This window comes from Sceloporus undulatus, chromosome 4 (assembly GCF_019175285.1).
Source record: "Sceloporus undulatus isolate JIND9_A2432 ecotype Alabama chromosome 4, SceUnd_v1.1, whole genome shotgun sequence".
Lineage (NCBI taxonomy): Eukaryota > Metazoa > Chordata > Lepidosauria > Squamata > Phrynosomatidae > Sceloporus > Sceloporus undulatus.
In genome coordinates this window covers 109,526,853-109,537,749 of record NC_056525.1, presented here as the reverse complement: position 1 = coordinate 109,537,749, position 10,897 = coordinate 109,526,853, and the positions used below count along the sequence as shown (strand labels likewise).

The 10,897-nt window shown below is 46.1% G+C and overlaps 1 protein-coding gene across 1 annotated transcript in view; it reads right to left on the bottom strand.

The window, feature by feature from the left end:
- ARHGAP29 (Rho GTPase activating protein 29) overlaps positions 1–448 on the bottom strand; it is a 117,052-nt gene extending 116,604 nt beyond the window's left edge. The window contains exon 1 of the mRNA XM_042462042.1: positions 217–448. The gene's annotated coding sequence lies outside the window, so the exon portion shown is untranslated. The remainder of the gene's footprint in view (positions 1–216) is intronic.
- Positions 449–10,897: the final 10,449 nt, after the last annotated feature.

Below are 10,897 nucleotides of genomic sequence, written 5' to 3'. Positions count from 1 at the left end.
TATTATTATTATTATTATTATTATTATTATTATTATTATTATTATTATTATTATTATTATTATTATGGTGTGTGTGTTTTGTGATTGACAGGCGCCGTCGTCGTGCCCTGGCCCTCCCTCTCCTCCTTCCCCAGCCTCCCCTCCCTCTCCCTCCCTGTCAGCCCCGCCCTCTCCTCCTCCTCCTCCTCCTCCTCAGCTGAGTTCGATTGCGCTTACCTCAATGGCCGAGAGGATTCCAGGAATGTTTAAAAAAACCAAAACCACGGCGGGGGGGGGGGGAAGGGAGGGAGAACGGAACAGCCTCAGAGCCGGCGCGAGGACGGCAACGAACCCTCGCGCGCCAGGAGGAGCAGCAGCAGTAGTAGCAATAGCAGCGGCAACCGCCACATCCCCAATCTCTGCGCGCGACTACCCGCTCTCTCTCGCTCTCTCTCTCTACCTCTCAGACTCAAACACCACTGGAGTCACAGTGCTGCTCCAACCAACGCCGCACGCCCAGCCCACCCCCCTCCTCTCCAAACGCCGCCTCCCATTGGACGGCTTCGTCCTCCCTGGGCGTGGTTTATGCTAATGAGGAGACCAGGTAGAGGCGGGGTAGGAGCGGGCAGATGCTGACTGAGGGAAGGTTCTGTGAGAGAAATGAAGATTATAATAAATGAAATTAGTTGGACCAAGGTGTCCTCCTTTTTCCCCCCTTCTCCTCCTCCTCCAGGACATGTGTTCCATGTCTGCCCAGGAGGAGTTCCAAAATGTCCTCCATTCTGAGCATGACTAAAGCAGCATGAATTTCTATCAGGCGTGCTTATTATTGTTATTATTATTATTATTATTATTATTATTATTATTATTATTCAGATTGATTTATAAAGCGCTGTAGGTTTACACAGCACTGTACATACAATAAGATGAAATGACCCACCAGTGGCATACACTCTACAAAGAACAATGGAGGCTAATACGTATATTAAATTAGAAGCAATAAAATAACCCGGACTCTTAGGACGCATGCATCATTTACACAGCACACCTCCAAAGTGACCCAAAGCAGCTTTATTTTGGCCTGTCTGTAAGGGGCCCAAGACTCTCTAAAGATGCTGGGCCCTAAGTAATGGGCCATGCTTGTGCAGAAATTTGTGGTGCCTTGTCCTCCTTTGTGGTTAGGGACATCTGGTCACCCACTCCAGCTTTGTGCACCTTAGGTTGTGCTGAGTAAGTCTAGGGCTGGCATGGTATCTAGTACACACGCACCCTGTGTAATTGCCAAAGTCCCATCTGGCAACCTGTGGCTGTTTTTTTTGGCCCTGTTGTAACAGTGACAGGAACCCACTGAGTGACCTGGGAGAGTCAAACACTCTCAGCCTCAGGGGATGGATGTGCCAAACCCCCTCGGAGGAAACTTGTCAAGAGAACCCTATAATAGGGTTGCCTTAGGGTTGCCGTAAGTCAAAAAATGACTTGGAGGCACAGAACAACAACAAACGCTGAACAGTCTTGTTACTGTTTTTGCAAGATGGTTTGTTTGTTGTTGTTGTGTTCCTTCAAGTTGTTTCTGAGTTATGGTGACCCTTTGGTGAACTGCTCATTGTTTTTTTCTTGGCAAGATTTGTTCAGAGGAAAGGGTTTGCCATTGCCTTTCTCTGAGGCTGAGGGAGTGTAACTTGCTTAAGGTCACCCAGTAGGTTTTATGGCTGAGCTGGGAATCAAATCCTGGTCTCCAGAGTAATAATTTAACCCTCAAACCAGTATGCCACACTGGCTCTCAGATGGTTTGGACAATGGGTCTTATAGCGAACACGCTTAAAAGACAAGTTGCAATGATTTCTTCGCTTCTTCCTCCAGCACAGTCTAAAAAACGTTTGCTGCACTTATGTGCCAGACTTTTTCAAAGGTAGCTGCTCTGATTATACCTCCTAAGATCCATAGGTATTTCCAGTGGTATCACAGGGGGAGCGCAGGGGTGTGTGGACTGCACAGGGTGACACCCCCAGAGGAGAGGTATACACCCCATAATTTGGCCAAATTATGCAACCTCCCAGATATTCAGATCTATGTGGATCTAAGATGTATCATATTTCTTACTTTCAATGGAGCTAAACTAGGGAAGAAAAGTAAGAGACTGGCCCCAGTGTTTTAAGCCCTGGGATTGCTAAACCAGAAGCCAGTATACTTTGGCCTATCGGCCAGAAGACCTGAGGCTTCTTCCCCTGGATCCCAAGAAGAATGTCATGGCAAGAGTGGGATCACCCTGTCTCTCTCTTATCAGCTGAAGAAGAACTGCAGGAAGCTTGATTCTCTACCAGGAAAAAAATAAGTCCTTGCCCCTGTTATGGATTGGCCACTGTGCATGCTGTGTGAGAGAGAAAGGGTGTTGCCTTCCTTTCTCCCATGCCTAAAAGCTGTTCCAGACCCAGAACAGGCCCATAGCTAGGCTGGGGCAACTGGGGCACCGCCCCGCAACCCCCAGCCAAAGGGCCCCCCAAAGAAACGCAACTTTTTTGTCCGCCACAACAGAGGTGCCATAAGCACCCTGGATGCAGCACACGAGCCATGTCATCGGCATGATGGCACACGCAGCATGTGGTAGACCTCAGGAGTGTGCAAACGCTCCGCCCTACTGAGCCCAAGAATTGGCCCTAGGCCCCCAAGTATGTTTGAACATTAAAAAATATAGGGGCCCCAAATGTACTTTCTGCCCCAGGGCCCCTAAAGGCCTAGCTACGGGCCTGACCCAGAATGGTCTGTCAATTGGCTGCAGCCCCACCTGCCATCAGGGACCACTGGTGAGGGATGCAGTGCCTTCCATTTGGGGTATGCCTGGAGGCAGCCAGCCAAGAGGCAGTCAATTTAAGCAATGGGAGGAGAGGGAGGGCATGGTAGGCTGTTACTGCCATCATCCTCTGGAAGCCCTTTCCAAGCAATCACTTTGAGTGACGCCAACCCTAGTGACGCCACTGCATACCCCACATGGGATCTACATAACATCTTTTCCACTCTAACAGAGAGCCTTATAGCATTACAAAAGAGAGACGAGAATTAAGACATATGGCAAAATGCATAATCACTATCCTTTGAAAGCGCAGCAGAAACAGAAGAAGGTTTGCCCCAAACTTAAACCTAACATTGTTGTTTGCATTTTGGCAATACCTTCTTCCTGTTTCTGATGCGGCATTCAGATGACTTGGCAGTCGCCATATGTCCTTAAATTGTGAAATGCTGGTAAAACCTTAAATGGGGAAAGAGAGGTTTCATTTTCACAAATAATAACTATTGTTAAAAAATTGAAAAGTAAATTTTGTAAGGGTTTGTAATACCTTACAAAAAAGAAAAATACATGGAATCTGAGTAAAATCCACGGTTAAATCAACAGTCTACATCTGATGGATGCAATAGAAACTGGCATGGAATTTTGCTAACCACAACCTTTTAAGTAATTATGATATGAATACCGAAGAACAGTTAATTTCAGATGATCAGTTTGGAAACGTGGCGAACTTGAACAGAGGCGTTAAAATTACAACACCCAAGCAAGTAAGCCTTGTGAGCCTCATACAAAAAGTCCTACAGAGGAGGCCAACCTGAATGAACATTTTGAGGGTGTGGGAGAATGACACTGGAAATGAAGGAGGTTTGCATTCCATTTGAACCGCTTGATAGCCCTCAAACTCTAGACTAAATGGGTACACCCTTTAATAATCTAAAAAGGATGGTTACAGAGATTAGCAATGCCAAATGGGACCTTTTTTGATGGCTTCTTTGAGTTGGGGTGAGTGGGAACTTGGAAGGAAAGAAAAGATAAAAGGCACAGACCCATTCCCTAGGAAGCAATACAGTTTTGTTGGGGCATAAAATAACATTACGTAAACCTTGACATATGAGCACAGAGTCTGGAAACATCCAGAAATAAATCTTATTAGATCAACCTAAGTAAAAAGGGGTCAACAATGATCCATCTTATCTGCTACAACACACAGATTAAAAATGACTTCTGAAATTCAGAAAAGGGACCAACACAGCACTCACCAGTCAAAACAGTACTACTTGTGAAATGTTGCTACACAAAAGGAATGGTTTTGTGGCTAGCGAACAACAATTGTTCTGTAAACACTTTTGGAACAACAGGAAGGAAGCACAATTAAGAATGACCATCATTACAATATTGTCCTGACATTTATGCATCTTTTAAACTATTTTGGTACCTCACCTAAAAAGAAGGTATACGGGGAGAAAAGGAGAGTAAATTAGACCACGTATTGGACCAGTTTTTCTTTTTACTAAAGGCAGAAATATTGTGTTAGTATTAATGGCGATAACGGAGTGTCCCTATGCGTTGGGCTGTCAAGTGTGTATGGTGCGCATAATAGCAGAATGGAGGAAGTAGTAAGCTGGACTGGGATGGGTAATGACTCAGGCACTGACGCCTTTGGCTTGCTGCATTTCCCATTTAGCCCTTCTCCCCAGGGTGGCCAGAATGTTCTTCAACCACAAAGGATATAAAGGCCACCACAAAATGTAGATGACATTCAAGAAAAATGGACGACAAAATAAAGGCCTAAAAGCACTACTAGATAAATATAAACCCATCGCTTAGTCAATGGCTCAAAGAGGGCATTTTAAGAATTCTCACGTGGACAGAAGGCGGAAATGTTAAGATAGCCCTGGGAAAGGAGGACATCTCATCATGCTGCTTCCATCACAAGCAGCACATTTCTGTGAAAGTTAGTGAGGAGAAAGAACGTTCGTGCTCTATGAGGGGTTCGTGAGGAGAAACCAACTTCCTCAACCCTCTTCAACGTACCTCATTTCCTTCAGCCTTTGAAAGTCGTACCCCCAGTACAAGTGATTGGTGGCAAATGTCCCTAATATAACTAATGCTCTGTAAGAAACGCTGTAGCCTTTCAGAAAATATGTTGGTTAACATTTCCCCATTGGCACTAGCCACGTATAGCCATTGGTTGAGACACGATGGCAAGTGTCCCCCCCCCACCAACTCCTGGTTGTGAAATAACAATTTTTTCTTTAGCCCAATAAAGGATCCAGGTTCGCGGATTGTAAAAACTGTGGTCTGAGTTGTGACTGAGAACAGTTTACAGTCTCCTGTAGGTTTCCAGGTAATTCTAGTGGTCTTTTCTCGTCTAAGGAGAAGCAGATAAGGTGTTAGATTAGAAATGTAAGGGCCACTAACAGACAGGCCGCACCAACCAATAGAGGTCTTTTGGCGCCACGGTGGCGAGGGGTATGGCTGTTTTTTAAATGAGGTCATCAACGTCACTAGAAGGTCCCGAAAGCCCACACCAAAGCCACGCTCCAGGCCAGTTGTGGTGGGCACCTTCTGCGCTCTTCACAGATGGTGAGTGTCCATTTCACCACCACAGCATCCAATTGGTGCACCACAAGTTACCCACGAAAGCAACCTTTATTGTTGGCCTGTCGGTTCGGCCCTCATCAAATGGCAGTCCGGCCAGAGCAGCAGAGCGCCAAGGAGAGGAGCAGCGGGACAGCCATATTGGAGACCATGTGCTGTTGGCTGAAGAGGGCGGAGCTTCTGTGAGTCACATCTGTGGGATGTTACCAAGGGGGCAGAGCTCAGCAGACGAGCTTGTAATACCACCGATCTCCAGAGCCGTCCAGAACAGTCCCGGCCAGAGAGAGTGAGAAGGAGAGGAGCAGCTGACAGCCATATTGAGACCATGTGCTTGTTGCTGAAGGGCGTAGCTTCTTGTGAGTCACATCTGTTGAGTCACAAGGGGCGGAGCTAGCAACTAACTTTTATAATCACCTTCCAGAGCCTTCCAGAACAGTCCGCAAGAGAGAGGAGAAGGAGAGGAGGCGCTGGGCAGCCATATTGAGACCGGGTGCTTGTTATGAAGGAGGCGGAGCTTCTGTGATACATCTGTGAGTCACAAGGGGCGGAGCTAGCAACAAGCTTTAGATACACCCTGCCAGAGCTGCGCGCCTAATGACGCAACGAATTTTAGTTCTTTTACTCAACAACTCTACTCAAGTGGCATCAGGTTAGAATCAGATATTGAAACAGAACCTTGCTTTAAGTATAAGATAGCAATCCAGGACAATAACCTTAAAGTAGTATTCCCAGTAGATTGACTGTGTATAGTCAGTACTAAAGACTTTGCAGTATGGACAATGGGGATCTGCTGCAGTCAACCTGCAACTCTTGTGGGATGTTTGCTCTTCTTGCCTACAGAAGTGGAGAACCTTCACATGCACCAAGTGCAAGTTGGTAGCACTCGTGGAGGAGAAAGTGCAGCACTGGAGTCCAAGTAGCTACACTTCAGCATATTAGGGAACAAGAGGATTCCTGGGACACAATAGAACAACAATCTTGGATGAGTAACCATGCAAAGGAAGATGCGTAGGTGGAAGGGGTCACTTGCCATACCAGGAGGCAGACAGCTGAGGAATGTCACAAAGAGAAGTAAGCCAAGAAGGGATTGTTCGGGGAGCTTGCAGCTAGAGAATCGATTCGAAGCTCTTTCCCTTATCAAGGAGGATGAAGAAGACACATGGACAGACTCCAGGGACAGAGCAGGGGAGCCTGAGAGCCCACCCGAGGAACAGTTGCTGCTAAGCCTTGGAGGAGGCGTGTGGGTCATAGTGGGGGACTCCTTGCTGAGGGGTACAGAAGCAGTGATTTGTAGGCCGACAAGATGTCTCGAGAGGTGTGTTGTCTTCCAGGTGCAAAGATCCGTGATGTGACAGAGAGGCTGACAAGACGGGTCAAGCCTACTGACATAACCCCTTCCTTTTGGTCCACGTGGGAACTAATGATACTGCAAGACACAGCCTTCGAGAACATCAAAAGGGATTACGAGTGATTGGTAGGAAGCTGAAAGGAATGGATGTACAGGGTGTCATCTCGTCTGCTTCTGCCATTGAAGGGCCATGGTCCAGGAAGGATGAGGAAAATAGCGGATTGTGAACAACGGGCTTCGCAGATGGTGCCCGCCGAGAAGGTTTGGATCTTTCGATCATGGCTGCGGTTCCATGAGGAGGACTTCGGTAACAGACGGGTTGCATCTCACGCAAGTTTGGGAAGAAATGTTTTTGGCCAACAGTCTCAAGAACTTGATCAGAGGGCTTTAAACTGTTCCAAGGGGAAGGGAGACAATATTAAGGAAGGCGAAAGGGATGGGTCAAAATAGTCAAACTGACACAGAGAAACAAGAAAAAAGTGCAAGGACCCCCACAGTAGGAGGCAAAAAAACTTGCACAGGCAGCAAGTAAAGGGAAACCCATGGTCTGCGATGTCTCTACATTAATGCAACAGAACATGGGAAATAAGCAAGATGAACCGAACTCCTAGACAAACAAAGCAAATATGATATAATAGGCATCACGAAACCTGGTGGGATGAGTCCTCATGATTGGAATGTGGAAACAGAGGGGTATAACCTTTTTAAGAGAAATAGCCAAACAGAAAGGAGGAGGATAGCACTATATGTCAGGAGGAATTTACACCATGAAGAGATCCAGGACATCAATCATGGAAGCCAGGTGAGAGCATCTGGATAAAAATAAGGGGAGGGAAATAACATCAGAGGCTGAGGAATTGGATGATATCTTTCTAGAACAGATGACCACACAGTCAGAAAAGAGAGATGTAGTAGTGGATGGGCGACTTCGACATCCTGATATTTGCTGGAAGTCAAAATCCTCAAGGCCTAGCAAATTCCTCACTTGCCTGGAATTCAATTTCATGTTCCAAAAGTGGAAGAGGCAACAAGAGGGTCAGCTATTTTAGATCTGATCCTACCAACAGGAGGACTTGGTTAATGGGGGGCAAGTGGGGGATCATTAGGTGGAAGTGACCATGTTCTCCTGGAGTTTTGTAATACAGTGGAAGGAGAAGCCAGGCATATCCAAAACACGCATCCTAGACTTTAGGAGAAGCGGATTTCAGTAAACTTAGAGAAGTATTGAGGGCGATTCCATGGTCAGAAATACTAAAAAGATAAAGAGTTCAGACGGATGGGCACAATTTCAAACATTTCTAGTGAGAAAAGAAAACGGGAGGTGGTCTCAAAAACCAGGAGCAGAGGACAGAATAGGGAATTTCAGCACAGAATAAGTAAAAGATATAGTAAGGAACACCTATTAATCTAAGAATTTAAGTCTCTGGACCAAAGAACTCATCCAAGGTATTAAAAGAACTGGCAAATGTAATGTCGGAGCCATTGGCAATAATCTTTGAAAACTCCTGGAAAACAGGAGAGATCCCAGCAGACTGGCGGAGGGCAAACGTTGTTCCCCCAGTTCAAAAAGGGGAAAAAAAAGAGATCCCAACAATTATCGTCCGATTAGTCTGACTGCAGTACTAGGAAAGATTCTGGATCAGATCATTAAGCAGAGACTGTGAACATCTAGAAGGCAGGCCATATCACAAAGTCAACAGGGGTTTCAGAACAAGTCATGCCAGACAAATCGGATCTCTTTCTTGTGATAAAATTACCAGCTTGGTAGATGAAGGGAATGCTGTGGATATAGTATACCTTGATTTCATAAGGCCTTGACAAGGTTTCCCATGACATTCTTGCAAACAAGCTTGTAAAATGTGGGCTAGACAAAGGAACTGTTAAATTGACTGTAATTGGTTGACCGGCATGAACCCAAAGGTGCTCAACAATGGCTCCTTTTCATCCTGGAGAGAAGTGACCAGTGGGGTCCCACAGGCTCTGTCCTGGGCCCAGTGCATTCAACATCTTTATCAATGACCTGGATGACAAGAAGGGGAAGCATACTTACAAATTTGCAGATGACACACAAATTGGAGGAATAGCTAATACCCCAGAGGACAGGATCAAGATTCAAAATACCTGAATAGACTAAAAGCGGGGCCAAAGCTAATAAAATGACATTCAACACGAGAAAATGTAAGGTATTGCACTTAGGACGGAAAATAAAATGAACAGATATAGGATGGGTGACACCAGGCGAATGAAACTACGTGTGAAAGGGATCTGGAGTCCAAGTAGACACAAGTTGAACATGAGTGAACAGTGTGATGCGGCACTAAAAAGGCCAATGCTATATAGGGTCTAGATCAAGAGGAGTAACAGTTGCCACTGTATTCTGCTTTGGTCAGGCCCCACCTAGAATATGTGTCCAGTTCTGGGCACCACAATTCAGAAAGGACATTGACAAACTGGAGCGTGTCCAAAGGAGGGCACAAAAATGGTGAAGGGTCTTGAAACCATGCCCTATGAGGAATGTCTTAGGGAGCTGTGGGATGTTTAGCCTGGAGAAAAGAAGGTTAAGAGAGTATATGATAACCCTGTTTAAATAATTTGAAAGGAGGAGTCATATTGAGAGGGAGCAAGCTTGTTTCTGCTGCTCCAGAGAACAGGACCCGGAACAATGGATGCAAGCTGCAGGAAAAGAGATTCCACCTGAACATAGGAGGAACTTCCTGGACAGTAAGGGCTGTTCGACAGTGGAATGCCTCCCTCGAGGGTGGATAGAGTCTCCTCTTGAGGTCTTTAAACAGAGGCTGGATGGCCATCTGTCAGGAGAGCTTTGATTTGGATTTCCTGCATGGCAGGGGTTTGGAGGATGGCCCTAGGGTCTCTTCCAACTCTAAACGATTCTGATGATTCTATGATGCTAACAAAAGTAGGTTTTCTTTCCAGAGAAGAATATCAGTAGAAAAGGTTTCTTGCCGAAGAAAATAGCAGCACAGCGAATGAAAGTAGGTTTTCAGTCTGGATAGGATAGTCAGCACCTACCGGTCATCATTTCATGTGAGCTACATCCATCAAGATGAATGCGTTGTTGTGGTGTGGGGTCACCTTCAAATCATTTCCAACTGAGGGCAACCCTATCACACAGGATTTTCTGAGGCTAAGAGTGTATGAGTCGCCCAAAGTCCATCAATGCATTCCATACCCAAAGCGGTGAATCAGAGCCTTAACTCCAATTCATACGAGAGTGTTGTTTGTGTATCCTTCCCTAAGGTACGGGTGGGAACTGTGCAGCCCGGAGATGGAAGTCGGAACACGCAACCCCAGCGTTCCTTTATCTTTATCAAAGGTGACCAAGCTTCTGGGGGTTGCAGTTCAACAACACGCCTCAACACTCCTTTGCCTCCCCAGGTTTTCGAACAATAACCCCTCGTGTAAGGTTGGGATAGAGAGACGAGTTTAAGGTTAGCCATGACAAAGTGAAGATTAACCAAGAGTTTCCCTTAATCCTAGTCCAACAGCTGGAAAGACGGAAAATGAGGGGTTCTTCTCCTAAACTGTGTGCAACCTTGAAGAAAGCACAGTTCATCCAATGCTTTACTCCTCCCCACCCTGGCTTTCCAAAGGAGAAATGTACTGGGGGAGGTGAAGCCAGCTTTTGATCAAGAAAGGGGTAAGGCAAGTGAAACCAGCCATTATATTAATGGGATTGAGCATCCATGGATTTGGTAGTCCACGGGGGGTCCTGAACAAAACCCCAGCAGATAACAAGGGCCCACTGTACTTCCTTTGCCACTATCTTTCCTGTCGGATGTCCTCCCTGATTAGAGAAAGTGTGAGAAGAAATAAAGCCACCCGGCTGAGTCACTAGATCAGTGAGTCCAATCTCTAGTCCTCCAGGTGTTTTAGACTTCAACTCCCAGAAGCCCAAGCCAGTTTAGCCCAAAGTCAAGAATTCTGGGAGCTGAAGTCCAAAACACTGGAGCACAAACATTGGGAACCACTGCACCAGAATGGAGAGGAGTTTCAACAGCACACACTCACTTGGGGACCCAAAGACCTTAGAGGGCATTGTTGTTGTTTCTCGACCTCAGGTGCGGCTCCTGCTGTAAGGCTGGGAGTTGAACTCTACCTCCAGGAACCACTTCGCTATATCAAACCACTATCACACTTTATCTGCCGTCACTGCATCTAATGGAATT